This window comes from Punica granatum, chromosome 4, assembly GCF_007655135.1.
Source record: "Punica granatum isolate Tunisia-2019 chromosome 4, ASM765513v2, whole genome shotgun sequence".
In the NCBI taxonomy this organism is placed as follows: domain Eukaryota; kingdom Viridiplantae; phylum Streptophyta; class Magnoliopsida; order Myrtales; family Lythraceae; genus Punica; species Punica granatum.
In genome coordinates, this window is record NC_045130.1 from 26966910 (window position 1) to 26980520 (window position 13611).

Here is a 13611-nt window from a genome sequence, read left to right on the forward strand (position 1 = left end):
CATTAATATAATTTGAAATAAATGTGATGCATGTGGGTTTTTATCTCTAAGATAGATATTCATGAATTGGGGTCTGCAATTCAACTATTTAGTAAGTGTGATAGTACTATTATATATTTATAGTTAATTAATTATACATAAAATATAACACATATCATATAATCTACCGTAATTTAAACTTATTCTCAGTGATCTCCTATATTACTTGCTCTCCATCATTAGTAGTAATTTCGTAAATATAATTTATCAAGTACTAACTGAAAAATTACAAACCATTATTTGCTTGTATTTCTAAAATATGTTCTCAAAATATTAATTAAAATGTACAAAAATAAAGGTCCACACAACGCGGACAAGAGGATTAGTTTCCATCAATGTTCAAACTCTTCAATTCGACCAAAATTTTGGTTTTGCTTGCAGATGGGAAGCTAGGAATATGACCATTTTCAACTGGTTTATTGAATACTTAGTTCTCTGTTTGTTCTCACCACGCAATCCCAATACCACAGGGCTATTTATTGATGTCGGGTTAAGGATTGGGATAAGGTCGGGATGCGGTGAAATTTCAATCTCTTAGATTTACAATGTTCTAATCAAGTGTTTGGTGGATGTTTAGGTTTAGGATTAGGATATTAAAGTGAAATGACCAACTTATCCCCTAAAATAAATATTTCTAATTAAAAAAAAATAAAAATAAAAATTAAAAACTTAGATTTTAATTAAAAAAAATATCAATCTAGGTTGGAGGGTGGGGCGGTGGTTGCCCAACACCAATGACCACTACTCGACGAGGTTGTCGGCTCGCACAGGGTCACTGGTGACCCCGTTTGAGCGATGGTGGCCGGTGTCGGGCTACCCCCCCGAGAGAGAGTAGGTCGAGAAGCGCGGTGGTGGCCGGCTTGATGTCGCCGGTGCCAAAGTTTGAGAGGGTGGTGGCCGACATGGGAATTTAAAAGATTTTAATTTTTATATTAATTATATTATTCAATTTTTCAAAAACAGAGGCCGATTGTTTCTTTTTTTACTAGAATAAGGTTATATACTAATAAATACATTTATTTGATAAAACCCGATTTAACACATTGAATCCTGATATTTTTCGTGCAATTATATTAAAATAATTCTTTTGAATTGTTTTACAATTATTTATTCTATTTTTTTACAATTATTTATTCTTTTGTTTTTACAATTATTTAAAAAGTATTTAAAAATATACTTATAATTATCTTAAAATAATTCACTGAAATTATTTTAAAATTACTTAAAATATTTCACAATTATATAAAAATATTTATTTTACAATTATTTTAGATTTTATTTATTTTTTATTTTGTAAAATAACTTTATCTTGGATGTTTTATTTAGGAAAAAAAAACTTTAGTTTACATTCTTTTTTGTTTTAAATATATATTTTATTGAATAAAAATAACTTTATTTTATTTTTATATTTTATCTCATAATTTACAACTATTTTTTTCAATTTTAGTTTTTGATATTTATTTCCAATCACGGCTCATGTAATCAAGGAAATCAATTGAATAAAAAATAAAAGAAATATCTTGCTTGGTAGGAGGAAGAAGAATCGCAATAATTTATACAAAACACATTAGTTAGAGCGAGAATTACCATTGGCTCGTACTAACATATAATCGGCATATTATTATTTGCTCAACATATTAATTTTGAGCAAATAACAGTTTCAGGTGGAACAAATGTTTAAAACGAAAGAGTTCATCGTATATTGATCAACAACAGTTTGAACTAACTTAACATGTATTAAGGACCATAGAATATTGCGAAAAGATAAACTGGCGCAGAGTGGCAACATGTACATAGTGATTATGATCTTTATGCTGAGGGAGCAGATTTGAGTTGGCAGGGTGGCTTACCCACAGACGAATCCGTACGAGTTGGTTCTTTCGTTCTATATGATCACACCATATCAGATTACTAGAGTTGTCATGGACCTTATAACGGATGAGGTGCTGAAGCAAGTCCAGAAGACTGGTCTCTAGAAGCACATTCTCGATTTTTTGTCTAAACTAACTTGTTGCAGAAGACTCCGAGCTCTCCCTGATGATATTCGCTGATGATATTCGCTCCCGTATTATGTATAATATTTTTCATTTCCGATTATAGCTCAGTTCAAGCTAAATATAATGTTCGGTTGAACCAATATGTTTTGTTAAATACGAAAAACTATATTTGCATTACTTTATGGAAAAATTCTTGGATGTTTCACACCAATACTTTGAAAAGATGGCCGTTTTTTTAGAAAACCTATATGTTAGAACTATGTCATTACTGAGGTCAAGTCGATATATAGTTAAAGCTTGTTACTTTAGAAGATCATATTAATCCGACCAATCAAAGACATCGCAATTATCGTCAGAGTGTATGACCCTATTCAAAATCTAATCCTATAATAGTTGATTGTAATTAGTTATACTATTTGCTCAAACCAACTTCTTTTTTTTTTTGCTGATCTCGAACCAACTTCTTGTATGGAAGCTAACCTGACCCATTTTATTATTTTTTATTGTACTTTACTCTTCTAAAATTAATATAAAATGATAACATTATTTTCCCTATGCTCTCTCTTCGTAGGTCTGATCTGGAGCATTATCGTGCATTTAAATGACTAAGATACTGAATATAACTCTTATATAATTCAGGAGTGTTCCTAGCAGCGGTGGGAGGATCTTTAAAAGGTGGATTTTAAGGATACCCAAAAAATAATAAGTTTTTTTGTTATTCAGTAAGAAATTATTTTTTAGCAAGTCGTCTTACTATTTTATAATAGCAAGTCATCTTCTTTTTTTTTTTTTTCGGTGTGAACCATGGTATTCAAAAGCCCAATTGATCTCTGACTAATCTAGTCGAGCCGTTTCCGCCCATTAAGGGGTAAAGCTATCCCAACATGAATTTTTTACATTCACAATTACTCGAACCCGAGACCTTATTTAAGCGAATTAAGCGAGTCATCTTTTTAAAGAACAAGTTTCTTAATATTTAACAAGTTTCTTATCATACAAAAGAACAATAAATTTCTTATTAAATAATAAGTGTCGTTATTTAATAAGTTTCTTATTATTTTATCACCGACGACAAACTGTGACGTGACAGCTTTCGATTAGCCTCCGTAAAAAGCTGTTTTAAGGAGCCTCCTAAGATAAGTTTATCTCATAATTCAGTTTATAGTAGGAGTATACGAAGGATACTTAAAAATCCACAAGAGGTCAATATCCCCCCATAATAACATTCATACTGCGCTAGTATTCTCTGTCCCATGGTATATGTATTAATTAATCAAAACAGAGAAAAATCAGGATCCTTATGCCTTTATCCCCAAATAAATATACAATGTACATTACGGATAATAAAAGGTAAATATATATACACACACAAATAATCAGGGTGATGGCCGTATTGCTTAAAAATACATCAAAGTACAAAATGCTTCTGTAATAGTCAATGCCTTTTCTGGTTTACATCTCTGACTCATCTCCTTGAGGCCACTGTATCAATGATTATAACCACTTCGGCCTCTCCCTTTTGCAAATTTCTTCCATGATTGCAGCTTGTACTGTAGTCATTAAAATCATCATCTTCTTCTCTGCTCAAGCATGCAAATTCACAACCAGAAGATGGTGCAGGAAGGACCCAAAGAGAAACAGGGACATCTTTCACACTTCCCAGCAGCAAAAAGATTCCAATTCTCACTCCTTCTTACAGTCGAGGGAGCCGGGAGGAGCACGAGCAGCAGCCAGCGGCTGAAAAGACAGAGGACAGAACAGCGGACGGGGCCGGGAGAGACGGAGGATGGAGGCACGAGAGGACGGCAACTGAGGAGGGACTCGGGAAGACCTAAAGGTATGGGGTGGTCACATCGGCAGCGGTGTCAGAACGGCAGGCGTTGCGTCAGATCGAAGATGGCCGAGGCATCGGAAGGTCGGCGCAGACGACCAGTTTCCGGCGGAGATAGACTCACCACTGTCACACACAGAGGGAGAGCTAGACGAACTGAGAGAGAGCTTCAATTGTTCAAAAATGGTTTCGAAATGAGAAAACTATCACTTTCATCCCTTTACTCTTACCTTATCACCACTTAAGTCCCTCATCAATTTTTGCCATCAATTTGGCTTAAACGTTGGGGTTCCATAGATCAACTTGATCCCTGCCGTCAATGCTACTAACGGATGTCTAACATGGCAGCCTTGTTGGACAAAACGGTGTCAATAAAATAAAATTTTAATCTGACTTTTCAAAATTGTCACTGTCATCCTTTTACTTTCCTCGAACCACCACTTTAGTTCATCCTCAATTTTTGCCATCAATTTGCCTCAAACGTTGGGGTTATGTCTATTAATTTCATCCTTGCTGTCAATGTCAATAACGAATGTCTGACGTAGTTGCCTTGTTGGAGAAAACGACGTCAAAAAATTATTTTAATCAAAGTTTCCAAAACGAAATCGTTTTTGGTAATTTTTTTGAAAAATTATTTATTTATTTATTTATTTTAACGGATGAAGGGGTAGACCCGCCAAGACCTTCTCAGACCAAGGGGCAACGGTCGGCCGGGGAGGCCCCGGTCGGCCTCTCCTCCTTCCCGAATCCCTCTGTTAAACTCTTTCAGTGAAGGTGATGCTGCTGATCGAAAGAAGAAATGCATCAGCTCATTGGAGAAAAGGAGGCTGTTCGGAGAGGCCTGTAACTAAGCTGCTACAATGAAGGAACACTGGAAAGGGACTGAAGAGGCGACATGAAGCTCACTATAGCTTTCAAGAAAGGGAAATTGAGGCTAGTCGTTAGAGCTAGATATGAGGCTGAACTAAGAATGATTCCGGAGCTCCTGATACTACTAATCCGTCTCCTTATGCGATTAGTAGTTTTAGGAGCTCTAAAGTCACTCCTAGTTCAACATCGTGTCCAGCTCTAATGACTAGCCTCAATTTCCCTTTCTTAAGAGCTATAGCGAGTTTCAGGTCGCCTCTTCAATCCCTTTCCAGTGTTCCTCCATCGTAGCAGTTTAGCCACAGGCCCCTCCGAGCAGCCTCTCTCATCTCCAACGAGCTGATGCATCTCTTCCTTCGATCAACATCATCACCCTCACCGAAAGAGTAAAACAAAGGGATTCGAAAAAGGGGGAGAGACCGACTGGGGCCTCCCCGGTCGGTCGCTGCCCCTTGGTTTGGGGAGGTCTCGCTAGTTTACCCCTTCATCTGTTAAAGTAATAAATAAATAAATTTTCAAAAAATTGCCAAAAGCGACTTCGTTTTGGAAACTCTGATTAAAAATAATTTTTTGACATCGTTTTCTCCAACAAGGCAGCTACGTCAGACATCCGTTAGCGACATTGATGGCAAGGACGAAATTAATAGACGGAACCCCAATGTTTGGGCCAAATTGGTGGCAAAAATTGAGGAGGGACTAAAGTGGTGGCTCGAGAAAAGTAAAATGATGATAGTGACAGTTTTTGAAAATCATATTAAAAATTATTTTTTTGACACCATTTTGTCCAACAAGGCAACCACGTCAGACATCCTTGAGTGGCATTGACGGGAGGGACCAAATTGATCGACGGAATCCTAACGTTTAAGCCAAATTGATGGCAAAAATTGATGAGGGACTTAAGTGGTGGCAAGGTGAAAGTAAAGAGATGACAGTGATAGTTTTTTCTTTCGAAATTGAACTAACTGAGGAACGCGAGAGGTAGAGGGAGAATGAGAAGGGAGTGTCTAAGCGGTCAATCGCGACTCGTGAGTCCACCAAACGAGAGGGACTTGCTTGCCTAATCTCATAAATTAGTTTAACTCATTATTAATTTATGTAGCAAAAAGATAACACGAATTGATTCGTATTGCAGTGGAAAGAGTATATCGTTGTTGCTTAAAGGTGATGGATTTGAGCTACAACATAAACGTAGAGCAATGGAATTGCACAACCAATGACATATTAGTGTCGGAAAAAAAGAATGATTCAACAATATATGTCACCGAATCTTTTCACAAAATGTCACCATCACAGTTTTTGACCGATCTTGTCCATCACAAAATTTCGGTCATTGAAGCCCGAAATTCGTGTAGTGAAAATTGAAGACGAGGATCATGCTTTGTTGTTGTGTTCTCTCCCGAAAGGAAGCATACGAGAGTTTCGTGGATACCATGCTATATGATAGGACAAGTATCACCTTAGAAGATGTCAAGGCATCGTTGAACTCGAAGGAGTTGCAGAAGAAGGTGATGGAGCACCATGGACGCAATGGTGAAGGCTTAGTAGTAGGAGGCAGATCGAGCGAGAATGAGACTCATGGTAGGAGCAAGTCAAGGGGCAGAATGCTGATATGCTGGAATTGCAACGAGGCAACGGTGAAAGCTTAGTAGCAAGGGGCATATTGAGTAAGAAGGGACTCGTGGCAGGAGCAAGTCAAGGGGTAGAAAGCCGATTTGCTGGAATTGCAACGAGGAAGGCCATCTCAAGAGGGATTGTCCAAGACGAAGAGGCAAGCAAGGTGAGCTATCGGGGAGTGCGATAGTAGCGGAGGAAAGGTACAAGGAAGGAGATATTCTGATAGCAACAGGTGTCGGAAATACAGATGCCAAGATTCTCATTACATCTGGCATGTCAAGTATCACGTGAATTTTTTTATTCGGGATGCACTTTCCATGTTTGTCATGATAGAGGGTTATTTTCTATTTATCGGTCCATAGAAGGTGGGAAGGTCCTTATGACTAATGGTTACACATGCGATGTTGTCGGGGTGGGAGAAGTGTGAATCAAGCTGTATACTAGTAGTGAGATGTTGTTGATTGCTGTTAGACATGTCCCGGGATTAAATAAAAATATGATCTTGTGGGGTACCCTTGACAAGCTTGGCTATAATTACAGGTGCCAAGGTTAAGTCTTAAGAATCTCGAAGGGCGCTCTCGTGGTGATGAAGGGACTATTGTAGAAGGGTCTGTATGTTCTGCAAGGAATGGTTTCAACGACAGCATTCGAGTGTTCGGCTCCTAAAGAAAAGTATTTGGAGTCACCTAGGGATGGCGGTGACTTGCTTGGGACTGATAAGGTGGAAAAGCATAGGCTGTCCACGCGTGGTAAGGCCTCGAAATTCCTTATCAGTAATGTGGTTTTTGATGTTCCTACTTTGGTCAAGCAGACCGAGAGCACATGCCGAGGACAGGTGGAGAAGCCTTGGAGGAAGGTGGAGCTTGGGTTGAAAGCTCCGATAACTCAGCCTGGTGTGGAGATTATTTGGAGTATATCTGAATGGAGGCCGAAATCCCTACGGTGGAATAGCTTACAAGTGGGAGACAGGTAGAGTGAGCAATTGAGGCCGCGAGAATATTGTGGGCTTGTGGAGTTGGTGGTCTCATGTATTGCTGAAGTTGGGAATATGACTTGTCGCAAGGTTAGTTTTGGAGGGCGCACCAAAGTGAAGCTGAGGAAGCCCAGCACCTTGGAGGAGTCCAAGGTGCTAGGCTTAAGCGATCGTAGAGGATGAGGTGGAGTCTGTGAAGGGCTGTGATAGAGCAGGTTGAGTCTAGATCGATATGGACTTGGTGAACACGAGTCAATGTAGAGATATGTTGAGTATATCTCATATTCAATGAAGAATCCGAAGACAGGAAGCGGTAACAAGATTGGGCGAAAAAGGAAGGGGCGAGATCTCAAATTATTCTGAGATTATATTTTCTATTTTGTAGGGATATTGTTATATCTCTTAGATTTTTAAATAGGAAAATTATTTTTAGGGGATGTTAAAGATAATTCTAGAATATCTTTAGAATATTTCAAAGGGGGGAATATCCTATTATTATATTATGATATCTTTGAGATATTGGGAATGTATTGTATCTATTTAAAGGGGAGATGGTCTTGTATCAAGACAACATGTTGTGTGGGAATCACGGGTAGTCTTCTTGGGAGTTATCAGGTTTACTCTCTTGGAGTCTCTAGGATTCATAGAGTGAGAATGTGGTAAGAATTGAGAGGATTGTGAGGTTCTTTTCGGGTTTGGGTCTTGTAACGGAGGCTAGGAAACACAAGTGATCTCGAGTGTATAATTTCAAGTTTATTGATCTAGTGGAATCTCTTTGCTTTGTCCGTGGATATTTCCTGGTGTTATTTCTTGTCTATTCTCGGTCTAAATTCCTCGAATTCGGCATCTTCCACAACACTTGTTTGGTGGTCCGGTAATGTTCAAGCCCGACAAATCCTTCAAAATGGTCCAGTCTACTGTTAAAATTGTGAAATATATAATCACAAGGTTTTTTTTATTCGAACCTGTGCAGTAGGGTCTTGATGTTGGAGGTTTTCTTTTAGAAGGATAATCAATGAAGTGAAAACCATAGCTACAAGAATCTTTGGGGTGGAGATCGTCAAATATTCCGGTCCACAAGGCTCCAAAGATTCTATACTCTGCGCATATTATAACAACCATATGAGAATTTAGAACATTCAATAGAGTGTTTCTCATCTACATATAATTGGGTCTCGAAAACTTAGCATGTAAATATTGTGTAATCCCATTGCAAATTGATTTAATCAAAGAAGATTGTTCAGTCATTATGGAATCAAAGCAGAACATATAACTGACTTTCGGATTTCCGCAAAGAAGAGAGACAATGAAGGCCGAGAAGCCTGAGGCTGTCTTGATGTCAAAGCCTGCACTGCGACTATTGTCAGAGTCGGGGATGAATAGCGCTCCTCCTCCCTCCCACCGGATAAATGTTGTGCAACATCTGTTCACAATTGAAAATCAAAATGGTGGATGGCATTTGCGATATATAAAGTTGGTTTCTTATTAGAATGGGATTGTTAACAATAATTATATGTTGCAAAAACAAACTTGTGAGAGAATGACACATAATTCACTAATGCTAATGCCGATGAATAGTGATTTAACGAGGACACAATTGATAGAATAAATCTTTCGACTTTTACGCTTTTTCTTCCACTCACTGGCATTGTCACGTTTCTCCAAATGAACAATGTCTAGCGTGAAGAGAAGCTTTTCTTCGGCTACTTCTAGTAGATCAAAAATTTTTCTAAAAACGGAGGAGAAAACGACTACTTTACATCCCCCGCAATCCACCAACCTGTGCTCCCTGAGAAAGGTTATGGGGCTTTTGTGACCTGGTCTTGGAAAGCGACCTAGGATATCTTTCTCCGATCCCTGCCCAGGCGCGATATCGTAAGTCATAGGCAATGAGATAGCCATTAAGGTCACGGGATGGGAAGAAAATCTACGCATACCATAGGCCATCCACAAACTTGAATGCTGTCCGAAGCTCCTATAAGTGGTCAGACCTAAGGCTCTTCGTCCACCCTTCATGTGGATGATCGGTATCCAACTCAAAGACTAGTCTCGATTCCGTCCACGACACTATGGGAGATTCCACAACATTAAAGGCTCTTACTATGTAGCTGTGATAGTCATAGTTTGCTTCATCATCGACAAATGTTGGTTCACGGATAACCCATTTATTCAAGTTTGGGTTGAAAACTTCGACCCTCGATGATCTGGATCGACTAAACAATGAATGTGCGATCACATAAAGCTTCCTGTGGTTGGTGATGACGATCAGTTCAAATGTGGCCATTGAGTTTCGGTACTTTAATGAGAACTAAACGAATGGGCCCGCGCATCTGTTACGGTAATTAACAAAATAACTCAAATATAGTTATATATTCTTTTATTATAACCTCTATAAAAATGATTTTGTTTATTTACACTTAAATATAGCATTTTATGCATACAATCTATTATCTTGAGATATTAGCGATCTCAATACTTAACTTACTGTATAAGATATATCAATCCTCTCTCTTTCAAATATCCCTCAATGAATATATTTTATTTTATTCATATACAACAAAATGAAATGACAATGAATAAGAATATACCAAATTCCATGTGTTACATGATTGTATCTTCTCTAAAAAATGGAAAGTTAATTGGCTGTCTAAACCAAAACACTTGACTTGGCATCTTCTTCTAATCTATATACAATATAATTAACTCACTTCAAAATGATCGGGTCCCTTATAGTTCCAAGACCACCTTTGTAGTTTCTGTTCAAGTGAATTGATAATGAACTTTTATGCTCAAATTTCATTACACATCATAGACATAGAGCCGAAAAATGGGTTCAGTATGCAAGACTATATTAAGTCATGCATAATAAAATTCAATTTATCATAAATGTAATTATAAATATATGATTTATGATTTTTCATGAGTTTAAGTCTTTTCAGCTTCCAAGACTGAGGTGGCAAGACGACACTGGGCCAAGTGTCACATCCTTATTGGTGGTGACTTCAAAGGTCTAGCGACCATAGACATGCTTCGTCCAACATGTGGTATTCCGAGACGTCGTTCTGGCTTTTACTATTTTACTAGTTGTAGAGCCCGTGCATTACACGGGATAGAACATGATAAATTTTTTTAATAATTTTATAACATAAATTAAAAATAGCTAATAAAATTTATAGAAGCACATAAATTTAATTTTTTTTTGCTCGGTAACATATAAATTCAATTAAAAATAATTTACGAATATATATAGAAGTAAATATATATACAGAAACATATATACAAACGTATAGCGAAACAACGTATACATATATATATGACTTCATATATATAGATACGGATATATATGATTTCGGGATTATATATGTATGTGTGCAAACAATATATTGAAACGTATATATATATATATATGACTTAAAATATTTATATATGTGCAAAGTTCAAACGTTCTTCAATTTAAAGAAAAAAAGAATTTTTCATAAGAACATTTAGGTAGACGTGGGAAAGACAAAAAAAAAAAGTTGAGATTAGTTTATCACAGTTTTCATTTTTTTTAGATCGAGAATTTGAAGTGAAAAATATGGGCAAGGCAATAGCTAATTTCTTCATTATTAGTCCATTACTCTGTTTCAAACTAGCCTTCTTCAGCCATCGCGCCCCAGCTATCTTTGAGATCAGTCGTTTAAATCTATTCTATCACGACTCAGTACATCAATTTGTTTCTAAATTAAGAAAAAGTATAAAATTAAAACAAAAAAAACAATAATTGAACAGCTGATCACTTTGTGTGTAGTAGTAATTGAATCCATAGACTAACTCATAATTCAGAGAACACCTTAGTTGAAAGAAAAAATAAAGAATCATCAATTATATTTTTTTTCTCGAGACGGCTTGAGCTAATATTTTGTTTCTTATTCCAAGAGAAATTGAAAATATCTATTGGCAAGAGATGTCTTTCAAGCCTAGAAAACTCAAGCAATAAACCCTAGTAAAAGAAGTCCGGCTACAATAATACCCTGTCTTAAAGTTTTTATCTCCGAAGAATGTCATATGTTGACCATTGAAGCTTGAGATGAATTGTTGAGCATTATGGAGGGGCTGAATGGGTCCACCATAGTATTCGTCCTCATTATAATGTGGCAGAAGAGTTGCCTGCATCAATATCATTGAGATGCCAGAAATATTGCTTCCAAAAGCTTGAGATGAAGATATCGAGTGTAAGGTAACCCGAATTGCTATTGGGGAAGGAATAAGACTTGAGAGAGAAGCTTTGAAACTGGCGATTTTAAAAACGATTTTGCTATTTATAATGTACAACAAAGAATCTCTAAAAAATGTAATTTGACTTTTTGAAAATTTCGTAAGATTCTAATTTCCAAAAAATTATTGGGTAAATAATTTCAGAATATTTTGTTGATAATTTTATAACAAAAAATAATTAATTTCAGAAGATTTTGTTTAATTTTGAAAGATTTTATTAATTTAGAAAGATTTCATTATTTTTGAAATATTCTGTTGTTTATTTTATAACAGAAAATAATTAAATTAAAACTTTAAAAAACTCAAAAAATTGAAAAAGTTTCATTTATAAACGGAGCGTTTTAAGACTATCTAGCCTAACCCATCTCGTCCTTGCTTTTCTTATATTTGTTTAATTTCGGAAGATTTTATTACTTTTTCGAAGATTTTTGTTGATAATTTTATAATTGAAAATAAATAAATTAAAAATTTTAAAAACTAAAAAAAATTGGAAAATCGGGAAAATTCCATTTAGAAATGGAGTCTTCGGAAGCCATCTAATCGGGACCTACCTCATCCTTGCTTTCATATATATATATATATATATATATATATAGATGCTGAGATGTCCTTTATATTAACCTATTAAAATTTTCATCAATATACACATCTTGGTGTCAAAGCCTGCAATGCAACTCATGCAGTTACACAGTGCAGTGGCATAAGACACATACTCTGAACGAAGAGGTCTCGGGTTTAATCTTTACTAATGGGACTTATGTGTTTATTTATTTCGATTTATTTCTTATGTTTGTATTAGATTCATGGACTTCCCTTATGATAAAAAAAAATAAAAAATATATAGGAAAGAAAATAAAAATCCGAAATCCACTAGTTGTAGAAGTGTTCGGTCAAAACTAACTTTTTGATCGAGGCATTTGGAGATATAGCTTAAAAGGAAATTAATAAATAATAAAAAAAATAGTAGTTGGGGAGAGAGCGGATGAAAAAAGAGAAACGCATGCAGAGGAGAGTGAAGCTTATTCATTATTGAAGTAAAAATTATAAATTTAATCTTAATTGAATGAATACAATTAATATGAATTATTTCACTAGGAATGCTTCGGGAAAGTGAAAATTAGATTAAAAAAATGCTTTGCAGTAGTATTATAGTAAGTATGAAGCTTTTGTATTGACTCCGATCAATCCAATTGCAGGTATTCCAAATTTCCAAGTATTGAATAATGACAACGGCAGCAGGCCAAGACTTCTTTTTTCATCCTGAGCAAAAAAGACAACAAAAATCGACCGAAGACTTTTGAATAATTAAAATTAGATTAATATTAAGCCAACGGGTCAACATTTTTTTTTGTTTCGATTACAACAAACTCTCATTGATCTATTACAATAAAATAAAAAATAAAATAAAAGAATATAGATAATCCTACTATTGAAATCGTATATTTGAAAACTTGAACATAGAACACCTCCATTATTATTATTATTATTTTGGCGAGGCCAGAGTCGGCCAACAACTGCAGTCCCTCTGGTTGACCGATTCGGTCCTTGTGGTCCATATCCTCAAAACAAGCAAGAAGGAAGTCATATATTATATAGTAAAATGTAAGTCGTTTCATCGTTTTATTAATTTTCTATGGCATGATAACATCAAGTGGAAGATTTATTCATAAAGATAAAAAAACTTTTGTCCTTTAAAATTTGTACAAATCCATATATAGAAGCACAGATATTCCTGGAACACAAAGCACACAAATCTCCTTCTCTCAACTCAAATTCAAATGGAGCTTCTGCTTTCCTATCGATGTCGGCCTTTTCCTTTGGCATTCGGGTCTGTCTCTTCGCTTATCATCATCAGTTTCCTCTCATGTTCTGTGTTTGGTGCAAAACGGATTCCTAGGAACGAAACTGATCGGCTCACTCTGTTGGAATTCAAAGCCTCCTTGAGTTACCCCCTCGGTGTTCTACGTTCGTGGAACACCATCATCCATTATTGCCAGTGGTACGGAGTTACTTGTGGTCCAAGGCACCGTAGA